Genomic DNA, 12,101 nt, shown 5'->3' on the forward strand with positions numbered 1-12,101 from the left:
AGCCAGGGCCTCCACCCCATGCAGTCCATCCCTCCTCTCTATATTATAGATAATAATAGGATTTCGTTGTTGGTTGTCATAACCACCAATAATAGTTGGTTGTGAGGCTTCAAGAACAACATGTGTATAAAAGGCTTTGCACAGGACACAGCAAGGACCTGGCATGCTGGACATTTTTAGTTACTATTACTTCTTAATGATATAAAGAGAGGGACAGATGTCTTGTTTAGTTATCACAAAAGGGGAGGGGGGCAGCAAGTCTGTTCCTGGAGTTTCGCAGGCAGAGGGGCATCAACATGATCACGGTCACCCTCAGCACTGTCCCTTGTCTTGTCCTTGTCTGGAGCCCCCATGCCCTGGCAGTGCAGTCCTTAGGGATTCAGGCTGTGCCCATTCCCCAGGTCCCAGCTGCCCAGATCACTCCTGTAGGCATAGTAGACCCCATCCGGCGGCACTCACTACTCGTTGGACCCTGTTCAATGAGGGCAAGAACCATGGGCCCCACTTAATCCCACAGCCCCACAGGATCAGGTATACAGCAGACCCTCATAAACATGAAGATCTGAGTCCCGGGCAGTCGACTCAATGGCTTTTAGGAGCACAGCAACCCCACAAGCAAATGGAAACCCAAAGAGGAAAGGGCTCCTGCAAAGTCACACAGAGAACCGTCAACCCGAGACCCAAGAATGAGATCCCAGAGGAGAGCCTTCCATGCGTGATGAGCAGAATCTACAACAAATGCAAAAATAAAAAAATACTGGAGGCCCTTCCCTGGTCCAAAAAAGTCATAGGGCCAATCAGGGAGAAAGACTTTCTGGGCAGGCCCTGCACACAGTTCGTGAGACAGCGTCCACATGGTTAGAGCTCACTGCCCACAGCCGGCGCACACTCAGTGCCAATGTGTCAGGACTTATGTACCGTCCCCACCACGGGGACCAGCCACCTCCCTCTGCCAGAGGCCCCTAATTCTTCCAATGTGGCTGACAGCTTGGGAGAGACTCTTAGGGAGGGAGCAGGGAAAAGTGAGACCACCTCTGCTGACAGCCCACCCAGCAAGCCCACTTTCCCTGCAGGAACCCACCCTGGGTGCAGAGAGGCTGGTTGAGGTGTGGGGGGCAGGGGCGGGGCTGACAGGTACCAGTGACATGTTGCAGGCACTGAGGGGATGCTTGACTCAGAGTGGCGCTGGGGACTGCCGCAGCAGGCCAGAACCAGGAAAGAATGGGCCAGCCCAGTCAGCCAGGTCTGGTGACTCTGGAGAGGCCTCCCTGTCTGGTTAAGGACTCACTGTGACAAAACAGACTGACACCGTCCAGGACAAAATAGGGATGGGCAGTCAGTTTCCCCAAGTGGTAAATCCCCTGGAGGAGATGGTGGTTGTGCCAGGCCATAAAGAGCATGGTCTTTCTCTTATTGTACATGCCACACAGTAGGGACACAAAGGATGAATGGATGGGTGGATGGGTGGTAAATGGGGGAGTGGATGGATGGATAAGTGGATAAGTGAGTGGAAGGATAGATGGATGGATGGACGTTGGTTAGTCAGGTGGGTGAGCAGATGTGAGAACAAAATACTGCTTCACTGAATCTATTCTTACAACAATTCTCCCAAGGATAAGGATGGAAGTGACATTGCCCCAGATGATTAATATAAACACCTGAGGCTGAGAGAGAGAAAGCGGCTTATTCAGGTGACACAGTAAATTAGAGGCAAATCCAAGACCAGAATTGAAGGCCCCTGACTCCTATCCAGTACTCTTTCCACTCCATCATGCCCACCTATTCTCTTCTCCTATTTCCCTTCCTCCTCCACATAAGTGTTTGTGTTAAGAAGAAAGGAAAGGAGAGAGAGGACGGGGAGGGAGAATGACAGGGAGACAGGGAACCATCATGATTTTGCGGTAAAGATCCCGAGTTATGGCCTGTGATCTTGATCAAATCATTTCCTTTTCCTTGGCCTTTTTCTCTGATAAAATGGGCTCTGAAAATATCCCTAGGTCACAGGTAGGAAAAGTGATGAGGAAGTAGGAAAAGCCCCTACAAATGGGAGGAGGGGGATGGGGAGTCAGCTTTTTCACGGATCTGCACAGATTGAGCATTGCCCCCTAGCTTCCAGCCAGAAATGAAGAACTGGTCTTCAGTCAGATCAGAAGAACGATCCCCATTGACTCCCGGGTGCCCACATCAGCATGAGCTGAGAGGTTGAGGGGAGGGGGATGGAGTGTGAGATGAATAAGAATAAACATGCAGGGCTCTGCCTCTGAGGCAGCAAGGAGAGTGGGCAGAGCTAAGCAGATGCCACCAGCTCTAGCTGCCCAGGTCAGCAAGAGGGGCAGAAGCCGGAAGAGTTCACAGCAGCAAGAAAGCTTCCCCCACCTCCTGCCAGTTTCTAGGTGACTTCTACAATCATTCACTCATTTATTCACTCATTTCCTAAGGGAAGGAAGAGGAATGTCCAGGGACTGAGCAGGTGTCACGGGCAGGTCTAGCACTAGACGTCTGACAAAGGTTTTCCCATCTGATGCACACCACGTAGCAGTCCCCCAGAAATGGCGATGATGGGTACCACCATTGCTAAGGAGATCCTCTGGCCTCCGAGGCCAGAATCTCAGCTTCGAGTTGCCTTTTTAGAGACTTCCCCATCCTTTCCTGTCTCGCTGGGCCTCAGTTTCTTCACCTGTGAAATGAGGAGAAAAATGTTTCTTCTGCCTGCGTTGGGTGGTTATTACCAGGAGGCAGTGCCAGTCCAGCCACTGCCCCCCAGACGAAGCCTCATTATCCAGGCAGAGCAGGAGGCACCTGGGCGAACACTTTACTGAGAGGCCTTCCCTTCCCTGGGGTGAGTGGAGTCAAAGCAAGAGTTCCCTGGCCTGTGAGGGTCCAGAGGGCATGCCTGTTTCCTGGAGGACAAAGACACTCACGCTACTCTGTTACCAAGTACAGTGATGCTTGCCCCAGAGTTTAAGTGGACCCCCACCCTCCACTCCTGTTGCTCTCCTTGTAATGACAAGGTGATTTGAGAGTGAACACTGGAGCCACATGCTTGGATTGGAATTCAGGCTTTGCCCCTCTTAGCTGGATGGCCCCAAACATTTTGCCTAATCTCCCAGTGCCTCAGTTTCTTAACGTGTAGAATGGGGATAATGACAGTGGCCGCCTCATATTGCCATCACAAGGATTCAATGACGTTACACATAGGAAGGGCCTGGAGCAGCTCTCTGCATAAAAACACACCATGTGCGTATTCGCTACAAATAAAAATATCCCCATCTGAGTCTTCCCCTTGTTTGAGTCCTCCAGGAAGCTTTTCTGACCCCACAGGCTGTTTTTATTCCTTCTCTTAGCCTCCACAGGCTGTTGTGCTTCCCCCTCTAACAAGGCCTTTATCCTCCTATAGTTAGGCTTATTCTTAGACCCATTTTCCAGAAAAGAAAACTGAGGCCCATAGAGATTAAGTGATTTGCCTCCCTGCCCTGATCTTCCATCCTTGGCTCAGACATCTCCAATAATAAGAAACTCCCTCCCAACCAGTCTGAGGAGGCGGTACCATCTGAGCTGAGTTTTGCAGGATAGGAGTCAACCAGGAGAAGGTTGGGAGTGGGGAAGAATGCAGAGATTCTGAGTGACAAAGCCGTGGAGGTGAGAAACACCCTCGTGTGGGAGGAACTTCTAGCAGTTGCTGGTGCTGGAACACAAAGTGGTGCAGGGGGCTCGCCAGGGACCGGGGTGTGGAGGTGGGTTCCACCCCATCACAGGGGCCTTGAATCCCAGGCCAGAAGGCTCAGATGTGATGCTACAGCAGCAGGGAAGCCTTTAGGCCATTTTTAGCAGACATGGAAATGACCAGATTTCCATTTGGGGCCCTCAGTGAGCTATAAACACTGCAAAGCTAGCTATTATGGCTAATAATGGTTTATCGCCCTGCGCCATAATGGCCGTTTTCACGTCCATCTCCCACTAGATCATGAAGCCAACGAGGGTAGGACCTGTGTGTCTTGTGTTCACCCTTGTGTCCCTAGGCTTAGCATAGAGCAGACACCTGGAAGATGTTCTATTGAATTAATTAATTAAAATGAAAGACATGGTACCAGCTACTGTGAACTATTTTGCAGAAGAAAAACTTTGGGGTCAGGCAGCCTTCAATCCTAACTCTGATGCCAGCTCTTACTGCAGAAGGGCCTTGGCAAGCTGAGTTACGTCTCTGAGTCTCAGCCTCCTCCTCCTCCTCAGAATGAGGTTCCATAATTCCTTCCTCCCTAGTTGTGGTGGAGTTCCGAACGCAATGGTCAGCACACACAAAGACCCTCGTAAGTGACAGCTAAAAGGAAAGTGTGAAGATCCTTGGGCACAAAGCACCAAAGCCGCTGCCTGGTACAGATGTCAGCAAGCAGAAGGGAAGTGTCAAGGGGCAGAGTTTCAAATCTGAGGATCTAGACTTGAATCCTGGCCCTGATCTTTCCCAGCTGTGCCACCTTAGGGAAGTCAGTTAGCCTCTCTGGTCTCTTCATCTGTTCCACCTAAGTAGTAACAATAATACCCATCTCAAGGACTCGCCGCACGCACTAAAGGAGATAACAGATGTGAAAGTGCTTAGTGTATACAAATGTGGGCGATGATTATTATTATCATGACAGCTCATAAAACCCTAGTGGAACTTCCTGTTATAAACAAGGTCTCCCTCGCCCCGCCCTGCAGATCAGGGACTGGCTCAGTGCTTTGTTCTGGGCATAGCTGGAGGGGCTAACTGGACTGGGGCAGAGGCCAGGGCAGGCTCCCCGCTCCCACCATCTGCACTGCAGGGTTGGCCCATCTGTCCAGCAGTGGGCACACATGTGGCCTCTTCTGAGGGTATAGGGTCATGGGGGTCAAGCAGGAGAAAATTGGGGGCAGATGAAGGGAAGGTTCCAGCTTATTTTTAGAAAAGGGGGATCGAGAGGAAGACAGGAAGGCCCTTGTTCCTTGGCGTTTCCACCATGTGGATGGCAGGCGGGAGGGCAGGCAGGCAGGGTCGGAGACAAAGATGCGCCTGCTCCTGGGGCTGCTGCTACGCTGCTGAAGGACCTGAGAGGACTGACTGTCAGCACTGCCTTCTCACTCACAGCCCTGCCCATGGAAACTTGTAATGCGGAGCCCGGGGCCCTGAAGGAGACCACAGCGTCCACAGGGGCTGGGCCAGCCGGGCCCACCTGGGCTTTAAGAAAGATCCTCCAACTGCTGTGTCCAGGACAGCTTGTGGGGGGAGTCTGGGGGCAGGGAGGCCGGTGGGCACTCCCAGCACAGGGCCTGGCACACAGTGAGCCCACAAGAGGTGTGAGTCCTCTCCTTCTGGTCCTCCCTGAGCTTCTGAGGTCCTGGCACTTCTCCAGGTGAACCTACCTTGTGTCTCAAGAGGCAGCACCATGGAGTGGAGCGGACAAGACGCTAATGCTGGAGCCAGCTCACTGGGATGTGGAGCCTAGCTCTTCCACTTCCTGCTGTGTGACTAATGGCCAGCTGCTTTACCGCCTAACCGCTCTGTGCCTCCGGTATTTTTTGTTGATAAAATGGACAGAGCCATAGTTCATACTGTATAGGTTTGTTATAAAAATAAAGCGCATAGTCAGCTGGCACCAGGAGTCACTTGCTGTTACTGTCAGCCTACAGGAGGGCGTGCATGGATAGGGAGACCTGGTCCAAGGAGAGCATGCACAGGGCTCTCCAGCAGGAACCCTTGATGGAGGTGAGGCAACTAGAGTCTGGTAGGCTTGGTGTCAGCAAACAGGCTGGGCTGGGCTGGGGGAGGTAAGAGGCCTGCCCCGGGGGGCACTGGGCCCACCCAAGGCTGGATGTCGGCAGACTCCACTGTGGCTCCCACGGGTGTTTTTGGACAGAGCTCAAAAATGACAGGAATTTTCCAAATCGACTGTTTTTCCACTCTCAGGGCTCCCAGCCCCTTCGCCCTCAGAACTAACTCTGAATAGAACTTTGAAACATGTCAAGAACAAGATGGTGAGGGACCCCAGAGAAGACTGTGAATCCCAGGTCTGAGTGCAGCCGTGCCTGCCAGAGTTGCCTGTGGAAAGGGATGAGAGAGAGAATGCACATGTGGTGCTGTGCATCCTCATACCTGGACCCAAGAGCTGGTGTGCACGTCTAGCGGTCAGGAGCGTTGACACGTGCCTGTGTCTCCATGCACATGATTGCACACTCAGGTCAGCATGCACATGTCTCCATCTACCATGGAGGGGTTCCATGGGAACAGCTGCCCAGCTACAAGATGCTTGAGAGATGGCATGGGTTAAGCATTTACCAGCCTGACACACAGTAGGTGCCCATCACCTGTACTTCCCACATACACTCCCCTGTGGGTGTCAATGGATGGAGTATACTTGCCCATGTGTCTGCTTTGACTGTGTCTGACTGAGGTACCACGGCAGTCACTGGACCTGGGGCAGGACAGGAAAGGGAACTAAGCCCTGCCCTGTTTGAGTTCACTTTGTCCTGGGCGGGAGGTTGGGGCCCAAGACATGAGATTCCCATGATGTCAGAGGGACTAGGAGAGGGGTGGGGGTCTGTTTAAGGGCATCTGGATCACTAGCTCAGCCGCTGCAGAGGTATCCTCAGATGGGCAGCAAACTCAGCATCCCGAGTTTGGAGAGCCCTTGAAGACCACCCACAGCATCCCAAGGGGCAGAGAACTGCCTGCATGGCCCCACAAGTTCAGGGCTGGGGCTGGAGCAAGGCATCTCGACGAAGAGCACAGACTTAGAAATCTGACAGCCTGGGTTCAAATCACAGCTCTCCCTTTGACTAGATGGGTGACCTTGGGCAAGTCACTTCAACACTTCTAGGCTGTCTCCTCAGCTGGAAATGAGCACTCTAAACCTCTAGGGTCAGTGCTGGGTGTGACGGTCAGGTCCCCGACTCCTACTCCAGTGTTCTGGATGGGTCCAAAGGAAACCACCCTCCCCACAAGGGGGCAGCTGAAAGCTAAGGGACAGGGTCCCAGGTGCTCCTCAAGAGACTTTCTTTCTTCTTTAGATCACCCTGGGAGGGATCCAGAGCCCTGTCTTGGGAGGACCAAGTTTCTAGCCTCTGTCTGTCAATGACTGCCTGGCCTTAAGCAAGTGTCTGTGGGCCTCAGTTTCCCTACCTCTGCTAGAGGGGGTAGCGAGGGGGATCTCTCAAGGGCCACCCCACTCTACAGACCCCTTGCTCCACAGGAGACGGTAATTGGGAGCAGCTGCCACTAGAGCGAGCGTGGGAGCATTGGGGAGAGGGTCGCCCAGCTTCCCCAGCCGCCGGACACTGCCCCGTGGTTTATGTCAAATTGTCAGCCCCAATCCTTTCCTCCTGGGCAGGGCCGCCTTCAGTGGGCCTCTGGAGAGGTGGCCTGTCCAGCCGCTGTGTTTACAGCGCTCAGACGCCGCCGGGAACCTGATCTGGGTAGATCAGGGTGGGCTGCCCCATGGGGCCCAAGCCGTGTCCACACTCATTTCCCAGAGACTGAACATGGCCGGCCCGCCCGCCTTGCTGAGTCCAGCTGTCAGGCTACCCGCCCAAGGAGGGCCCAGCTTCTTGCAGGCAGGCGCCATGGAAGGCTGAAGAATGACCCAGAGCAGGGCTGAGGGGAGGTGGGGTGCAGAGAAAGAGAAGACGGGGTGTCCTGCCTCCAAACAGGTTCATGCTGTGACCTCCAAACAAGTCTGCTTTCCACCCCCTCTGCCCAGGTGTGTCTACCCTACTGACTTATGATGGACAACTGACTCCTCACCGCACCTAGTCAGTCTGGATCAGAGTCCACTATGGTTCACAGGCCAAATCCAGGCACCACCTATAAATGAACATTGACTTTTACATTTTTTTTTCTCAAGATCTTTTTGGATGTGGACCACTTTTAAAGTCTTTATTGAATTAGTTACAATATTGCTTTTCTTTTTTCAATGTTTTGATTTTTTACCTGCACATCATGTGGGATATTAAATCCCTGACCAGGGATTGACCCTGCACCCCCTGCATTGGAAGGCGAGGTCTTAACCACGGGACTGCCAGGGAAGTCCCCTGTCTTTTGCATTTTTAAATGGTTGGGGGGAAAATATCAGAAGAAGAATATTTTAAGACACATGAGAATTATATGAAATTCAAATTTGCATCCATAAATGAAGTTTTACTGGAACACAGCCACATTGTTCATTTATATATGCCTGTAGTTGTGTTCTCGCTGCGAGGGCGGAGTTAAACAGCTGTGATGGAGATTGTGGGGCCCGCAGAGCTGAGATTATTTACTATATGGTCCTCTAAAACAAAATGCTTGCCAACCTCTGATCTACATCATTCATGAGCAGCAAGTATAACCCTCAGGTCTCAATCTTGGGAATGAGCATGGGAGTAAGGGGGCAAGAAATGTCACTTTCTTTGTTTCCTATAACTTAATTTCTTATCCCACATTTCTGGGGTCATTCCGCATTTTGGGGATCTTACATGGTATCAAGGTGTGGGGTAAGGACAGGGCACTAGCCCGCACTGATTGCATCTGAGACCCCTGACGTGACCCTGCATGTCTGGCCACCCTCTACCCCCTGCATGGCACTGTGTCCTGGCTGCACCTCACAGCCCTTCCTCTTGAGACTCTTATCACCTCCCAGCAAAGTCATTTACGACGTACAGGCCAGGCTGCACTTCTCCTCTTTATCTTTCTTCAAGACACTCAGTTGATCCCTTTACTTCTTCTGTAAACTCTCTCAATTCCACAAGCTCAGAGACTTGGAGAACAAAGACCAGGAAGGTTTGCAGGCTTTTGGTGTTCTGCCTGTCGCATACCTTCCCTGGGGCAATGAGCACTGGGAGGAGAAGGAGATCCAGGGAAGAGCAGAGAGACACAGACAGGAACTCCGGTGCAGACAGACATGCATTCACTCACTGCTCTGTCTCACTACCCAAACGTGCGCCCACTCATTCCTCCACTCAGACTGTCGGTCATCATTTGTGGAACAGCTGACGCCCCGCCGGGCCCTATCAGAAGGTAGAGGTGAGCACGGCACACCTGGCCCTCACTCTGTCCGTGCTCCAGGACAGTGGCCAATGGCCAGTGTTTAGCTACCTCTGCAGAAGGAAAATAGTTCTTATTTGTAGCATTTGCTACTTTCTGTGGAGAAGGCAATGGCATCCCACTCCAGTACTCCTGCCTGGAAAATCCCACGGACAGAGGAGCCTGGTAGGCTGCAGTCCATGGGGTCGCTGAGGGTCGGACACGACTGAGAGACTTCACTTTCACTTTTCACTTTCATGCATTGGAGAAGGAAATGGCAACCCACTCCAGTGTTCTTGCCTGGAGAATCCCAGGGATGGGGGAGCCTGGTGGGCTGCTGTCTATGGGGTCGCACAGAATCGGACACGACCGAACTGACTTAGCAGCAGCAGCAGCAGCTACTTTCTGTGATGTAAATACTCTAACCTGGCCAATTTCGAGTTGTTCACATGATGCCTCTGACCATGCAGCTGGGCAGAGATGCATGCCATCAACTTTCAAGAGCCAGTTCCAGCATCCACTACTGCCTGGAGGTTCATACACAGTAACAGACATCACGCACAAAGTGACTGGTGTGGAATGAGAAACACAAAGCGGCATGTGGGCACAGAGGAAAAGCACCAATCCTGACGCAGAGGGTCAGTCCCAGAGGGCTTCTCAGAGGAGGTGACTTTTAAGAACTGGACTCTGAAATGAGAACGCTCTCTGCATGGGATCTGGCTTGAGTCTGCAGATGGTTCTGCTCTGATGGATTGTGCTATTGGTCCTTATTATTCACTCCCCTTCCCTGTAAGAGGCTTCTATGTACCTACCCACTGCCAAGCAGCTTCCAGCACCTCCTGCAGGAAGAGTTTTCACTGCACTCAGCCGTTGTCCTGAGATATGAGTAAAGAGTTAGTGTGTGGCTCAGCCCTTTTTCTTTTTGCTCTCTGTCCTGAGTATGTCACAGCTCCTTTGCAAGGATCCTGGGATAAAGAGGATGCATGGAGCAGAGCCATAGTCAACCCACAGCCACCACAGACAAAGTATAATGTAGGCGAAAAGTAAACTTGTTATTGTAAAGCCCCTATTTGGGGCCTGCTATGGTGTGTCTGTTACCACAACATAACCGAGAAAAAACTGACTAATGTTCAGTCCATCCCCATCCAGAACTGGCTCATAACCCAGCATCCCGCCTTGAGCCCCCAGGGACTCACGGAACCACCAGGCCTCCCCCACTTCTAAGCAAAGATTTGCCCAACCCAGGCTGCTAAGGCAAGCATAGGGTCCCTAAAATGTCCAAAATTCTCTACAATTCTAGCATCATCCCATGGTTCTACGAAAAAGCAAAGGAAACCACTTCTCAGTAGCACCTCCCATTCAGTTCTCCCATCTCATAGCAGTGCTTTGAAAGAATCTCTCTTGACATCAGAAAAACAAAAACAACAACAAAAACTCTCCATTTCAACCCAAAGTCACTGCAGACATTGTTCTCTCTTTGAGGAACAGACCAAATTTGAGAAAGCCTTTGTGCAAAAGAAGAGTCAGGGTGAGGTGGACAGGAAGCAGAGTCTGCTGGGCAATGCTAAGAGCAGAGTCAGACCACCCTTGCCCCCAGGGAGCTCCCAGGCTGGTGGAAAGACAGACACGTGAACAAACATACGCACTCAAGTATGGTGGTGCTCACCTGTTTGATAAAGTGCTGTGGAATCACAAGAGGAGGCAGCCACTGACTCTATCCAGAAGGCCATAAATCCTTCTGCAACAAGTGACGAGATAAAGGGATGGATGAATGGTAGATAGGTGGATAAAATATGATTAAATCTAGGAATTCCCTGGCAGCCCAATGGTTAGGACTCAGCACGTTCTCTGCGGTGACCCAGGTTAGTTCCCTGGTCAGGGAACTAAGATCTCACAAGCCACATGGTGAGGCAAAAAAAAAAAAAAAAAAAAAAAGAATAAAAAAATAAAAATCTGTCTGAAAGTATCAAGGAACTTTTACAAAGGACAAAAGAACCAGACCTAAAAAATATGAGAATATCACCAGGTAAGGTACATGAACAAAAGAGATGGTGTTCCAGACAGGAGAACAGCATGTGAAGATAGGGAGGGATGAGATTCACTGAATCTAGGAAAGGAGAGAGGCAGAAAGAGGAAAGAAGAAATGCAGATCACAGTGTGCACCACCAAAAGAAGTGATCCAGGACCCAGACAGACTGAGTTCTGATCCCAGTGGCACCACTTTCTGACGGTGTGACCTTGGGCAATTTAGTTAACCTCTCTGTGCTTATGCCATTACTATCAAATCCAACCCCGCTATGCGGACATGACCCTCCCTCACAAGGTAACTGGAACATCTTATGAGAGAATGTGAGCAAAGCTCCCAGCCCACTGGAATCTTGATATTAATGAGGACTCCCTCCTGTTTCCCTTACACCAGGGCTGCTTCTCCCAGAGTCAGGGCCCTGCACTTCTGGGGCTGCCTCCTGGCTGAAACACCACCTCCCTCCTCTTGTAGGACTTTCCTTCACAAAGGAAGAGGCCCCAGGGGTCCTCTCTGCCCTCCAGCTCCTCCAGCCACTCCCCTCCAGCCTCTGCACTCAGCCAACCCCTGCTCTCCACCCCATGCACTCCTGAGAACGACCCTGGCTCCAAAGTTCTGAACACTGTTGCCTCAGGAACAAATATGTCCAGGTGTGGGACCAACCTCGGAGACTGATGAAGAGGGCAGCTCTGAGCAGAGTGAGGTTCCTGGATCTCGTGCCCTTAGGGAGACATGGGAAGCCAAGGAAAGAGAGAAGGCTAGGTAGAGAGGCCAGCTGGCCAGGGTGTGACCTTGGCTCCTGCCCTTGTTATCTCACCTGTCCTGGACTGCACTGTCCTGTGCTGGTCCCAGTCTCGAGGCCAGTTTCCTGTCCCAACTCCCTGTAGCGCAGCTATCTATCCCCAAGGGGAGACAGAGGAAGCCAAACATAATTAACTAAATTTAGAAACAAATTCTTATCATAAATGTTGTGGGCACACAGGTCAGGGGCCAGGAAGGGAAATTTGGGATTGGGAAATGTCATTCAAGGCCTTTCACAATTTAACCTGGTGTTCAGTAGATAGTCAATAA

At 51.5% G+C, this 12,101-nt stretch overlaps 1 long non-coding RNA gene across 1 annotated transcript; it reads right to left on the bottom strand.

Annotated features, from left to right (window-relative positions):
• Positions 1 to 1,996: 1,996 nt before the first annotated feature.
• LOC129656252 (uncharacterized) lies at positions 1,997 to 11,875 on the bottom strand. Its single transcript, XR_008716303.1, has 3 exons — positions 11,694 to 11,875; positions 10,674 to 10,745; positions 1,997 to 2,677 (listed from the first exon to the last, which is right to left on the bottom strand). It is a non-coding gene; the product is annotated as an uncharacterized LOC129656252 (long non-coding RNA).
• Positions 11,876 to 12,101: the final 226 nt, after the last annotated feature.

Source organism: Bubalus kerabau, chromosome 6 (genome assembly GCF_029407905.1).
Source record: "Bubalus kerabau isolate K-KA32 ecotype Philippines breed swamp buffalo chromosome 6, PCC_UOA_SB_1v2, whole genome shotgun sequence".
NCBI lineage: Eukaryota > Metazoa > Chordata > Mammalia > Artiodactyla > Bovidae > Bubalus > Bubalus kerabau.